This window comes from Elgaria multicarinata, chromosome 12, assembly GCF_023053635.1.
Source record: "Elgaria multicarinata webbii isolate HBS135686 ecotype San Diego chromosome 12, rElgMul1.1.pri, whole genome shotgun sequence".
Lineage (NCBI taxonomy): Eukaryota > Metazoa > Chordata > Lepidosauria > Squamata > Anguidae > Elgaria > Elgaria multicarinata.
Window position 1 is genome coordinate 35,018,371 of NC_086182.1, and position 13,101 is coordinate 35,031,471.

General features: G+C 41.3%; 1 long non-coding RNA gene across 1 annotated transcript; it reads right to left on the reverse strand.

Annotated features, from left to right (window-relative positions):
- Positions 1 to 236: 236 nt before the first annotated feature.
- Positions 237 to 6,893, reverse strand: LOC134407476 (uncharacterized). Its single transcript, XR_010026044.1, has 4 exons — positions 6,777 to 6,893; positions 4,398 to 4,669; positions 3,865 to 3,944; positions 237 to 256 (listed from the first exon to the last, which is right to left on the reverse strand). It is a non-coding gene; the product is annotated as an uncharacterized LOC134407476 (long non-coding RNA).
- Between the last annotated feature and the right edge of the window lie 6,208 nt (positions 6,894 to 13,101).

Genomic DNA, 13,101 nt, shown 5'->3' on the forward strand with positions numbered 1-13,101 from the left:
CCAGTTGATTATTTATTCTGAATCCCATTGTGGGAAATGACAGATTGATTCCATTCTAAAAAAAAAAAGTCTAAATGATACTTATCTAATAAATTAATCAATGCATTCTGATAAATGTATTCGAATAAATTAATTGGTGCCCACCCAACAAATAAAACAAACAAACTGGACAGAAAGCCGGCTCTATCGTTAGTCACACTGCTCCAGGACTCACACCCAAGCATGGACAGCACTCAATGGCTTGTGACTTGATCCCCTGGGAGGGGAAAGCAACTTCTTTGAGGTTCTGTGTAGCAAAATGAAAGCTCTGCCTGTTGAATTATATCTGCAATGCACACATGCATATTCTTGATGATGTGTCCAATAATTGACATGTATGTGTCAATCAAAAAAGAGGGCAAAAGAAGACACCAATTTGCATAATGTTTGCATATGCTGATTTATCAAGAGAGTTGAAAATGTAGAAATCATCCGTGCACATTAAGTAGAAATACAATACATCTCACCATAGTGGAGAAGACTGACTAAATGACCATTTGTGCTGTCCGAATGGCAAGTATTGATGGGCCACTTCAAGGCCTCTTCTGTTCTCCCTTGTTATGGTTCTTTTAAACCAGACTTGGACTGGGCAGCCCATCAAAGAGAGGACACCTCCAAACAGAGGATTGCCTCTCTGTAAAATAAGACCCCTGGCCACCTTAGCCCACCATAGATGTAGGGTAGACAGCACACAACTTGGTTGGTCACCGTTTGCACAGGCCTGCTTTGGAGTGCTCCTATCTCCACAAAAGCGTGATATCAGTGCACCTCAGAATACCCCTCTGAGCTAGAGCGGTAGTATTTTCTTCCTGTTGTAGTCTGAGCTTGAGAGCAAGACTGAGGTAATAATATCTGGCCTCCCTCCCCAGCCCAGCCCCATTTCATTTCCTTATCCATTGCACTACGTCAAACATGCTCTTGCTTCATCCAATGAAAGCCCTCCTCAGCCACATTTCTGTGACTTTAGCAAGTTTTCAAACAAGACTTCTGCACACAGACCAGGCTTTTCCTATTAGTATTTTAGATATGATGATCTGGTGTCCCAGAGTAATGCACTGCAGAAACAATGAACCAAGCGCTGCAAAAAGTTCCACATAGCTAAGCTGGTCAATGCAAAACGTATCAATGGTGCCCTGAGCTTCACTTATTAAGTTAGGAGTTTTCAAGAGAAGAGACTCAGAATGTTGGATTATAAGGGCCTTGAGCAAGGCACCCTCAAAGCCCCACCCTATGGGCGAGTCCACCTTCTCACCACCATTACCACTGGCTGCTATTGTTCCTCCTCCTCCTCTTTCTCATCATTGCTCCTGCTTGACAGCTAGAGAACCGGTGAGCAAGTGGGTTGTGGCATCTCCTGTTCTTCTCACCAGTACCATTGTCTGGGCCAGAGAGAGAAGCAGGTGAACAAGCAGGTTGCAATGGTGAGGAGGGGGCCCTTGTCAGTGGGCCCCTGCTGACTGTGGGCTCTCAGCAGATGCCCAACCATGCTTATCCTTGCTGCCAGCACTGGTAACCCCCTTAGAGTACTCATACCTTTCCATGTAAAGAGTGCCAAGAGGAAGAAGCAGAAGCAGAAGAATCAGAGAGTCATAGAAGAGGAGAGTTGGAAGGGGCCTATGAGGCCATTGAGTCCAACCCCCTGATCTATGCAGGATTCCATAGCATCCCTGACAGGTGGCTGTCCAGCTGCCTCTTGAAGGCCTCAAGAAGAAGAAGAAGAAGAAGAAGAAGAAGAAGAAGAAGAGGAGGAGGAGGAGGAGGAGGAGGAGGAGGAGGAGGAGGAGGAGGAGGAGGAAGCATTGGCCATGCTGGCTGGGAATAATGGGAACTGTAGACCAGCACACCTGGAGTGCACCAGGTTGGGGAAAGCTGGCCTAGAATCTGGGTTAATATGGATGCGTATGGCAGAGATTTTAATTGTGAAAATAGTGATGGGGATTTTAAATCCTCCCTTAGTACTGCTGTCCTAATCTGAATCTCCCCTCCCCATGATGAATCACAGAAGAAGGAGGAGGAGGAGGAGGAGGAGGAGGAGGAGGAGGTAAGTGGGAGATTTTTTTTTAATGGATCTCTCCAAGTAATCTAACACAACAGATTGGAAGTGTCACTACCTAAAGTGTTGCTACATGAAGTTTCATTTTTTGAGTTACCAAAACATACAGAATTATCATTCACTTTCTTTTCACCTGGAGAGGGAATTGTCTGCAACAACTTTTCCCCCACCTCCAAATCAGACATCCTAACTGGACAGATTTTCACATTGTCACCTAAAGTTAGTTTATTTTACTTACAGACACACACACAGAGAGAGAGAGAGAGAGAGAAAGAGAGAGAGAGAGTTATTACATACAAATACCTGGGGAAGATTAGGATACAAATGCTGTATCAGCTGCACCTGCTATTTCATGGGATTTACTCATGGAAAAAAGAAGTTGTAGCTCACCCCCACTCTAAAGAGCAGAAGCACAGGCATTTTATATAAAGACAGCAGAAGTATCACTTTAGATGAACTGGTGTAATAGCTTGGCAGTGGAGGAGGGAAAAGGTGAAATTTAGAAGGGATTGATTGGGAAGCCACATTATGGAACGAGATCACATGGTCCTTCATCCACATATCCTAAATCAGATTAATATTCCCTTTGTCACAATTATGTTGCACCACAAACTTTTTCCTTTCTTTTTTTAAACAGCCTATAATTTGTAAGATCAGTCCCTCTTCTTGTGGGAGACACAGAAAATGCAGGGCTAAACACAGTTGTTGTTCGCCCAAGCTAATGATGCTTCTGAATGCCATGTCTGGAGAAATAGCTTGAAACATATCCAGAAAAGAACCTTATACACATTGCACCCATACCTGGTACAAAGTGTGAAAGAACGGGGGTCATAGACACAAAAACTCTCATCGCTACCAGCAACTGATGAAGTGTACAGTTGCAGTTAGCTTTGAGGCATCTTGAGAACAAAGAAACAATTGCTGAAAATGCCCCTATATGGGGAACTGAGACTTTAGCTAGACCTAAGGATTATCCCAGGCAAATGGAGGGGTCGTCCCTGCCTGTTCCCGGGCTCCCCTGTGTGTCATTTGGATGCACAGGGATGATCCCGGGACAGTCCTGGGATATGGGCCTGGTCTAGCCATGGCCTCAGTAAACTGAGTTCCTGATACTTCGGAATGTAGCCATTATTAATGGAGTAACCCTTAATCAAGCTATTACTGACTATATAAAGAAACCTTGGGGGTTTCCAAAGGTAAGTGTTAAAGATCACGTGTCACTTGAATGAACATCACTACAAAACTAGAAACATGGCTTCTTCACATTTTTAGTGCTAAATTTAACCAAGAATTCTGGGGGAGAAGAATTTGATTTAAAATAAATTGTAAAAGAGATTTCCTTCCCTCTCTATACACATTGTATCCAATGTTTTGACATCAGTTTGGGTCTCCCTGCAGTTTTCAAGCAAAAGTGTAGAATGTATTGCATATCTAAATAAAAACGTTTTGCAACTATTTTGTGTTTCAGCAGAAACAACTGTTTGCAGTCCTATACCATATATACATTCAGGACCTTTTGAAACATTAATGTTAACAATTCAAAATGTATTCTTCCAGAAATTCATTCTTATATTTCATAAAAACCAACCTATTCAAAAAAATCAAAAAAATCCTAACTGAGATGAGGCCCAGTATTGGGCAAAAGGCAGGATACAAATAATAATAATAATAATAATAATAATAATAATAATAATAATAATAATAATAATATCACATTGGGGGTGAATATATGCAATGAGGTGGGGTAGGGGACTGGATGTAAAGTACTTTACCAATGCATTGACATATCAGGAAAATTGTCACAGGATGCAAGCCGCCATCTTGTTAGGCCCAGACCTTTGACAAATGTAATCTAGGGAGGAAAAATCAGTTTATTTTTATCTGTCCTTACATGTTGGGTTCAAATAAAAAGATGTGCTGGGTTTTTTAAAGGTCAATTTATTGCATATTATTGTTTGAATTTCTAGCAAAGCCAATCTCAAAAGGGTGAAACAATATTTCAAAACTGAAGCCAATTATCTGCAGCCATACACAGAGACATATGTACACCCACACACCCCTTCAAAACAAGGTGCTACATTTCAGAAAATACACAATAACATTAATTTCTTGCAGGCTTGAAGACACTGGAAAATTGTGCTAAATTCGAACACCACCCAAATAAGCATCAAGAGGGGAACCGCTGCAATAAATATACTGCACATTAGCTGGTAATTACGGATACCAAACTCTTAAAAACCATGGGGTGGTATGGATTTGGATGCAAATAAATTTGAGAAAAGGTAATAAGATAGAGAAACATTACCTGTCTCCATATTGGCTCATCAAATCTCCGCTGTAACTTTTTGACTCTTAACATTGATGGAAGAATAATTGCTCCAGCTGCCGAGATTGATATAAAAAAAGGGGGGATGGAAGAAACCCACAATTGAGGTGCTTTTGCAAACGCTGTTCTCTCTGTGCCACAGCAGGATTCTTGGCTGCCAGTCCAAGCTTCTTTCTCTTGCCAAGTTTTCAAAATGCCGGTTTTGCCTTTCATTTTATTGTTCCTTCCACAACCACTTAAAAACCACACAGCTGCTTACAGAGAGGGGAAAAATAAGGGGGGAAATATTTCAATTTTGCTTTGAAGACCACCCCTGGGACTGAAATCAACGTACACCTACGAAGAGGTTGGTGGGTTCTTATATTCGAGACCCTGGGATTTTTCTTACGAAATGATCGAGGATGCCAGTCAAAGACCAGGAGAAACTAAAATGTCCGAAATCGTTAGCCACCATAGTTCCATGGAGGATGCTACGGGGGAGGCGGTTTCAATGTGCCCATTTTTATGCGCTCATTTCCCATTGCATCTTCCTTAAAGGACAAAGCTTAAAACCAAAACAATAGGGGAGGTGGAAGGGGGAGGTTTTGCTGTTTCCTTTGAAAATGCAGCTTATAGGACTTCTGGCATTCTTAAACCCACTGCGTTTGCCTTTGTGAATGGCACACTGCAAGAATTAACTGTAGCAAGGAAGGAGTCATTCCCAGAACACATTTTGGAAATGGAAAGTTGATCAAATCGAAATGGTGACTGTAAGTGAAACAATATCTTTTTAAAAAGAAAAAGGAAAAAAATGGAATATCTATATCTTCCTATCTATATGAAATTCAACACAGCAGCCAAATTAAAAAGGATGTTGATCCTATGATCAAGCAAACTATTTCATTTTATTTTTCATGATACAATGAACAGCCATGGGAGATTTATTGCAGTGGGTCACCCTTGATGAGACATCTACATTTTCTACATACATTTTGACTACAGATGTCTAGTAGATTATATAAAGATCAAAAGGTTTATAGCTATATTGATATATCATAATAAAGAAATGTGTGTGATGCTCTTTTTTAAAAGTATAAGCCACATATATAAGCACATTTATAGCAAAACATATTGTTTATACACAAATAATAAGAGGGTGGAGTATGTGGATATAGACAGATAAGATACTATATCAGTGTAAGGCAACGTTTATTTTATCTAATTTTAAACTTCCACAAATGCACTGAAATGAGGATTAAAATTGTAAGAAAGAATAAAGTTGCTTTATTCTAAAAACGGTTGAAACATCAAGTTTGAGAAGTTGACCAACCCAGGTCTTATGTTTCAATGCAAAATGAAGAATTTATTTTTATTTTATTTTTTTTATGAACAGAAGCTGATAGAAAAATGACACCCAGGATGACTTTAGTGACAGCATAAATGTACCCACTGGGGTCGATAAGACTTAAAAATTAAGCTGCACAGATTAAGTGGAGAGAAGGGAAGCCGAATCTAGAGTGGAAACATGAAACGTAAAACCTGAAAAATCAGATGGCAGGATCTGTGATTTCCTTCATTGAAATGAATTGATCTGTTGCTACATTGCAACTGGTGCGCCAAAAAAACTTTTAATTCTTGCGGGCTCGGGAAAACCAACAATGACACCCTTTGTTTTTATTTTGAAGCTGCACTGCTCCAAAATTGTTAGATGGTTAGATCTGGGGAGTAAACAGAGCAGACAGGCATGTATTTATATAGTAAAAATACTTTAAAAAAAAAACACCCCCAAAACGTGGAGGGAAGATTGATCCAGCGAACGCATGCGATAGACAAAAGAGCAAAAAAATCTAAACTATCTGCATTTCATTCGAACTTCTACTGTATAAAGAATATGATTCTTGTTCTCACAATGTTTCCAGGAATTTGGAAAGGCGGCAAAAGGGCCTTCAGCCTTCGCAGTCCTCCTCATGCGAGAGGGAGCGCAACGGCAAACTCGTCGGAAACAGCTTTTCAGCAGAAAAAATGAAAAAAACACAAAATAGTAATAATAATAATAATGGTCATAATAATAAAAAGAAATAAAATAACAGATCCTCTGATCTCATCCATTGCAAACATCCACTTACCAAGAATGTCTTACAGCATTTCGAACAGAAAAAAACACTTTTGCTAAATATTATCACCAAGTTTCTTTCTTTTTTTTTAACGAAAGGCAAAAAACCCCAAAATGAAACATGGTAAAAAAAAAAAAATCCCTTTAAAGAAAAATCAAATCATGTTTTTTTTTTTTTAAAAAAAAAGTAACGTTTTTCAAACACAAAAAAAATATGGATTCTGACTTAAGAATATTTATACAGTATGTCTATAGCCCTCACCCACCTTTCTAAACTCCGCTGCAGTTTTCCTTAAACTGCTCCTTGCTCCAATGTGGGAACTGCTTAACTACGGAATGACAAATAACATCTGTTTGTATGGAAGCCAACGCCAAGTCCTCAAAAAAAAATGGCTTGCTTTCTTTATATTTCTCTCTCTCTCGCACTCTCTCTGTGGAGAGCTCTCCCCTTTTAATTTTTTTTTTAAATGCAGAGCAAGGTTTTGAAAGCTTCTCCAGTGAAGCAGTAACTGTTTCCCTTGAGTCATTTCAACATATAACATATCTAGGTACTGCATTTCCGAACACTGTATTCAGATTTATCCCCCACAGTATTAACATGGAATTTCCCCCAACCCCCCCCCCCCAAAAAGCAACGTACCTTCAACGCTATCAAGCCACTCCCTCCTATAGGGGCTTATTCTTCAGTTGTCAAGTTAAAAAAAATGTGGGAGGGGTGGAAGAGAAAAAATGGGAGGGTTTTTGTGAGAAGAGAGAAAAGAGAGAGAGAGAGAGAGAGAGAGAGAGAATCTTGCCAAAAATGTCTCTCTTTTGTTTTACAAGTTCTGTTCTAAAAATAATATTGTTTTAAACAATCCAATAAACCCAAATACATTCCAAATTACTCCGCAAATGACAGGCTGCTACAGATTCTATAGCATGTCGAGAAAGGGGGAAAGAGAGGGTGTGTCAGGGGTATCTGTTTCAAATGGGAACAACTGGGCAAAATTTCACTCTGTAGTGTTGTTTTTAATGAAAAATCACACACGCACACACACTCACACACACACACATTTCCCTGGGGGTGGGGGGGACCCACTCTAAACAACTAATTTAATCCAGTAATTGAGCCAAAGAACATGAAGCTAGCTGGGAAATAAAACTGTTTCAGAATAGAAGGGATGTTTTATTAAATAGGTGGTTTGGGGCAGTTCCACACACAACACGCAGACACACACACACACTCATCCCCACCATTTTTAAAAAGATGTCAGACAAGTTGCTAAGGAGACTTGTACAAACTCTGAGCACCGGCAGAATTCCTTGCCCTTTCCCCCTCGATATTCCATCTCGTATTCTGAGCACGCTCCACTGCGACACTGCAGCACCAATCCATTGCATTAATCTTGGCCTTTAACGTGCTGACTGGCAAAGCAAACTGTGTGTATATATCATCTTTCAAACTTAACAAGTTAAGAGAGAGACATGTGCAGGAAGGGACAAGCAGAGGGGAGAGGGGAGGTGGTAAGAGAGAAGGTGGAAGCGGCGGTGGAAGAGATCGCCTTAGTTTTGAATATAATATTTATTTATTTTCTTTAAAGGAGCCAAGCTTAATAAGGGAATAAAGAGGAAGTGTTACATGGGCATATGTTGAATGCTGGAAGCTTCCCTAAGCTTCTCTCTCTCTCTCTCTCTCTCTCTCTCTCTCTCTCTCTCTCTCTCTCTCTCTCTCTCTTTATAACAAGATCCCGCATTCCCTGGCAGATGTTGAATGCATCTGAATCACTGCAAGATCCGACAACGTAGAACTCCTCAGCCTATATCACCGGCATTTTTCTCTACTGAAAAGTATATCTCCTTCTCCCAGCACAATGAAACTGGATATATAATACACATTGCAAAAAAAAGCAAACTTAAAAGACAAAAAGCAAAGCAACCAAGGGCTTTCCCATTTCTATTGTACAGAGTCACGTCCGCCCTTGTGATGGAGTGCGGGGCGGGGGGGGGGGAAGCATTTACTGTAAAAAATCAAGGCGCATCAAGACCCCCAAACCCAACGATAGACATTTCAGAGGCAGGGCATTGATGCCCTTGTCTGACAAACCTTTTCCTCTCCTTGTCAAACACCTCCAGCAATAGGAATATCAATGCTTGGAAAAGGATAAACAGTTGGATTTCTTGGACTTCTTTCTTTTCTTTTTCTTTTTTAATAAGTACGTCCGGGACTGAAATTAACATTTTCTTTCAATACACAGTCACAGCCAGCTTCTCTTTTCTTTCTTTCAGCTTTTCTCTCCCACTTCTCTTTCTTAACAATGTTGTGTGTCAGGAATTCTTAATTTTCCCTTTCAGTGGTGCTCGAATAGAGAAGTAGCTCGATGGGATAACTATATAGCTTTTTAAAAAAATTGTTTCCCCCCTCCTCCAGGCTAGTCTGCCTAGTTTTCAAGCTCAAACTTATTTGATTAAAACCCCTTTCAAGCATAATGTTTTAATAACACTACACCCTACTAAGTTTTGTTTAACAGAATTCCCCAGATCATCTCAAAAATGAAAACAAGAGCCTCTTGCATAATTGCTTCTTGGCCAAATATCTTACCAGATCAAAGGAGTATTAGAGTATGCTCAGACCGGCACCCTCATCACATTTCATCGCATGTAAATGTTTGTCCCCCACAATCCCAAGGCTAATTTCAATGCATGATTCCTTGTCCTGTTGCAATTGCAGGCTGTGTGTTTTATTCATTTCTGACACTAAATGTTCAAGCAATTGCATCCATGGCCCCAAACTCTCCTGAATAAATTGATGTGCTAGAAAATGAAGGATAATTCCAAAAAGGGAAAACTAAGTTGCAGGTTCCCAGTGCATGGACTTGCAACATATTGCTTGCTTACACAAGAGTTGATTAAATTGCTCATGAGGATCTTCACAAGGGGATGGCCTACCTATTTCCTTCATGGAGGGAAATTTCCAGGTTGGAATTGTATAGCATTTGAGGAGCCCCTTCAAGAGAATGGCAGGTGTGTGAGAGAGAGAGAGTTGAGGGGATTCTATCCTCCTCTCACCAAAGCTCTATTGTCCCAGTAGAAGGTCTTGCATCCTCCTATCCTTGCCTCATTTTGCTAGAACTGGATTGAGGTGGACCCACAATTGCACAACTTCTTGCAACAATGTTTAACTCTTCAGTAGACTGCTGAATGGCCTTGGAGTGGCACTCAGAGTTACCTTAGCTTGAAACCCAGTTGCTCTGTGATCTAACCTTGGTCATGATGTCCGCTCTTCCTGACCTTCTGATCTCGGGTTTATCTGCTCCCCTCCACTACCTACCACTTCACCCCTTCTTAGGCAGATAGTGTGACCCATACTGTCCTTCTGCTGTATGATAGCTTTAGCCTTGAACAGGAGGAAATGAAGCATCACAGCACAATCCCTCTGCTCCAACGTGTTTCCAGGTTAGACAGGGAAAGGCATTTGGAAGCAGCTGAAAAGAGGAAGAAAATAGCAGCAGGCAGCAGCTGCCTTCATCAGTTTACATCTCTGGGAGATTCTGCGTAGCAATTGAGCTCTCACTTTCAAGTCAACACCCGGTGCACTAACACATGAAACCATCCTCATGCTAAAGCTAAGCAGGTCTAGCCATGGGTGGGCAACCACCTGGGAACCATATGCAAACTGTGCTGAACATCTTAGAGGAAGGGCAGGGTAAATCTAGTTTTCCCTACGGGTACAGATATTCCTCTGGGGACTCCTTGGTTAGGTATGGATGAAATACACAGGTGCATTCAGGTGTGCTGTTGTCCAGATCTTAATGAGAAGTGGCCTAGAGGATTTGAAATCTCACCATAAGTAACCGAACCAAATTGTGTTGCCAGTAGCATTCTGCTCTGCCAAAGAAGGGCTTTCCCATGATTTCTGGATTCGTAGATTTCTTAAGGAAAGTCAAGATATGAAAAAAAAAATGCCTGGGGAAAATGAAAAGAAATTGGAGAACACCAGAGGGTGGGAGATGAATAGCCCAAAACAGATGTGTCTGTCCTCTGTCTCTTTTTGTTACACATCAGAGTCTGGGCCAAATTTTGGCCAAAACCATGAAACAAAATGTAAAGGTGGAAGTGGAAGGGGCAGCAGACATGATACCGAGGTGTGTGTGTGTGTGTGTGTGTGTGTGTGTAAAATGATTGAAATGTCCTCTAACTCTGGTCTCTTTTTGTTACATATCAGAGTTTTGGCCAAATTTCGGCCAAAACCATGAAATGAAATGCAAAGGTGGCAGTGTGGAGGGGGGCGGCAGACATGATACAGAGGCGTGTGTGTGTGTGTGTGTGTGTGTGTAAAATGATTGAAATGTCCTCTAACTCTGGTCTCTTTTTGTTACACTTCAGATTTTTGGCCAAAACCATGAAATGAAATGCAAAAGTGGCAGTGTGGAGGGGGGCGGCAGACATGATACAGAGGCGTGTGTGTGTGTGTGTGTGTGTAAAATGATTGAAATGTCCTCTAACTCTGGTCTCTTTTTGTTACACTTCGGAGTTTTGGCCAAATTTCGGCCAAAATCATGAAATGAAATGTAAAGGTGGCAGTGTGGAGGGGTGTGTGGCAGACATGATACTGAGGTGTGGGTGTGGGTGGGTGTATGTAAAATGATTGAAAGTCCTCTAACTCTTCTTTTATATTAATCATCATATGTATATATACTTTAAAAAACTGCTGTAGTAGTAAAATTATGCCTGTCACTGTGACTGTTCTCTGAAGGAAGGAAGGAAGGAAGGAAGGAAGGAAGGAAGGAAGGAAGGAAGGTCGGTCCCAGCTCTGGACAGATAATTTTAAATATTTCATATTTAAATGAGAAAAAAAAAGAAATAAAAAAGGAAGCAAAGAAGAACACTTCCCTCCCTCCAAAAGTATTTTTGGGTCAAATCACAATCCCTGAAATGAAATCCAAACGTTCACCCTCAATTTGCCACCTGCAAATGGATGGTGAATTGAGGATGGCAGTATCAACCTACTCCTCAACTATTTGCTTGCAGTTAATGTTCAAAATTGGCCTCAGTTTGTATAAATCTAATGACACTTGGTTGTGTCATACATTTCACAAATAACAGTGAAAAGAGCAAAAGGAAGGAAGCAGAGACTGTCTTCTGTAGCGTACAGACATGGCACGGCAAAGAGAAACCCTACTCACCTTTGTCTCCCTGAATTTGACTCTTAGGTGGGCAGTCTTGTAGTTGCTGAGAATGGGAAGACAGAAATAAAACATGACAAGGAATTTCCAAGCATCCAAGAAAGTGCCACTAATATCAAAATCTTCTGATTTCCATTGAAATCTTGCAGATATTTCTGTTGAGGAGGAGCTCTATTGGTGGTGGTGGTGGTCATATCTACCCCAGAGGCTGCATTTATACCTGAAGAAAGTTCTGAAAGCATAAATTTAACACCAGCAGTGTTTCTGCAAGCAATGTTCCAACTGGTGGTGGTAGGCTGCAGTAGGTCCACAAATAAGGCTTCGGGGGGTGGGGGATGGCTTTGGATAAGTCACATCCGAGACCTTCCATTCTAATCTGAGGCCTCAGGATTGGGCCCATTACCTATAAGAGCCTCAAGGTGGCATAGGTATTTTCCCTTGCATTGGTTTCAATGGGAGGAGGAAGGAGACTCTCCGGGGATGATGGAGAACCAACAGGAAACTGCCCTGGCTGCTTGTGCACCACCTGGCGTCTGAGATGCCATGATGGCTCCATGACAGACCCCCTTTCTGCCCCACTTTGGTTTGTTCTCTAGGTGGATGTGCCAAGTAACAAGATGTTCTACTTACCCATTTGTGTCAAAATCTGCTTTTCAGATCCAGGTACCGGGGGGGGGAGGGGAAGCAATCCACATGAAGTCATGAGAACCAGTTAGTCTATGAGAGAATTTCAGGCAACAAAATGATTCAAAGGAAGAGCCCAATCAGCTGTATCTACTTTTGGTCTCATAGCAGAATTGAGATCTGAGCACTGCACAAAGAGTGTTCCTTTTCTTGCTTTTCCACTACAGTGCCACATCTAGGTGGCACTGTGGAATAGTGGAATAGCACAAATGCATAAGAGAGGGGAAAGTGGCTTCCTAAAAAGGAAAAAAAGGGGGGGCTTGCAGAAACTCCTTGTTAGACACAGAAGTGAAACTGGAGGGTCACAACATCATCTTAAGAAGCCATAAACAGCCATGAGTAGGGAATGAAAAGTGCATGATACCTGCTTCATGTAGAAACCCCCTAATTTTCCAAATTTGACATTTCTCAAGAGTTACCAAGAAGAGATGAGAGCTCTGAAGCTATTCCTGATGGATGTCAGCAGGGATGGTTCTAAATGTCTTGTTTTGGGATCATAGCCATGGGAAACTTTGATGAAGAGCTACCGCCTTCATGCCCAGTTTGGGGGCTGCCGAAAGGCACCTGTGAGAAGCAGTGGGACGTTGCAGTAGATGACCATCCAGGTGGATCCAGCTGGGTTCTTCTTAGGTTCTTATGAAGGGCTAGGAAACAACAGCAGCCCAGTTTAAAGCAGATGGGAACAGCACAGTCCAAGTTGATGGGAACACAGACAGTGCTCAAATTTCATACTGTCTAGATGTGG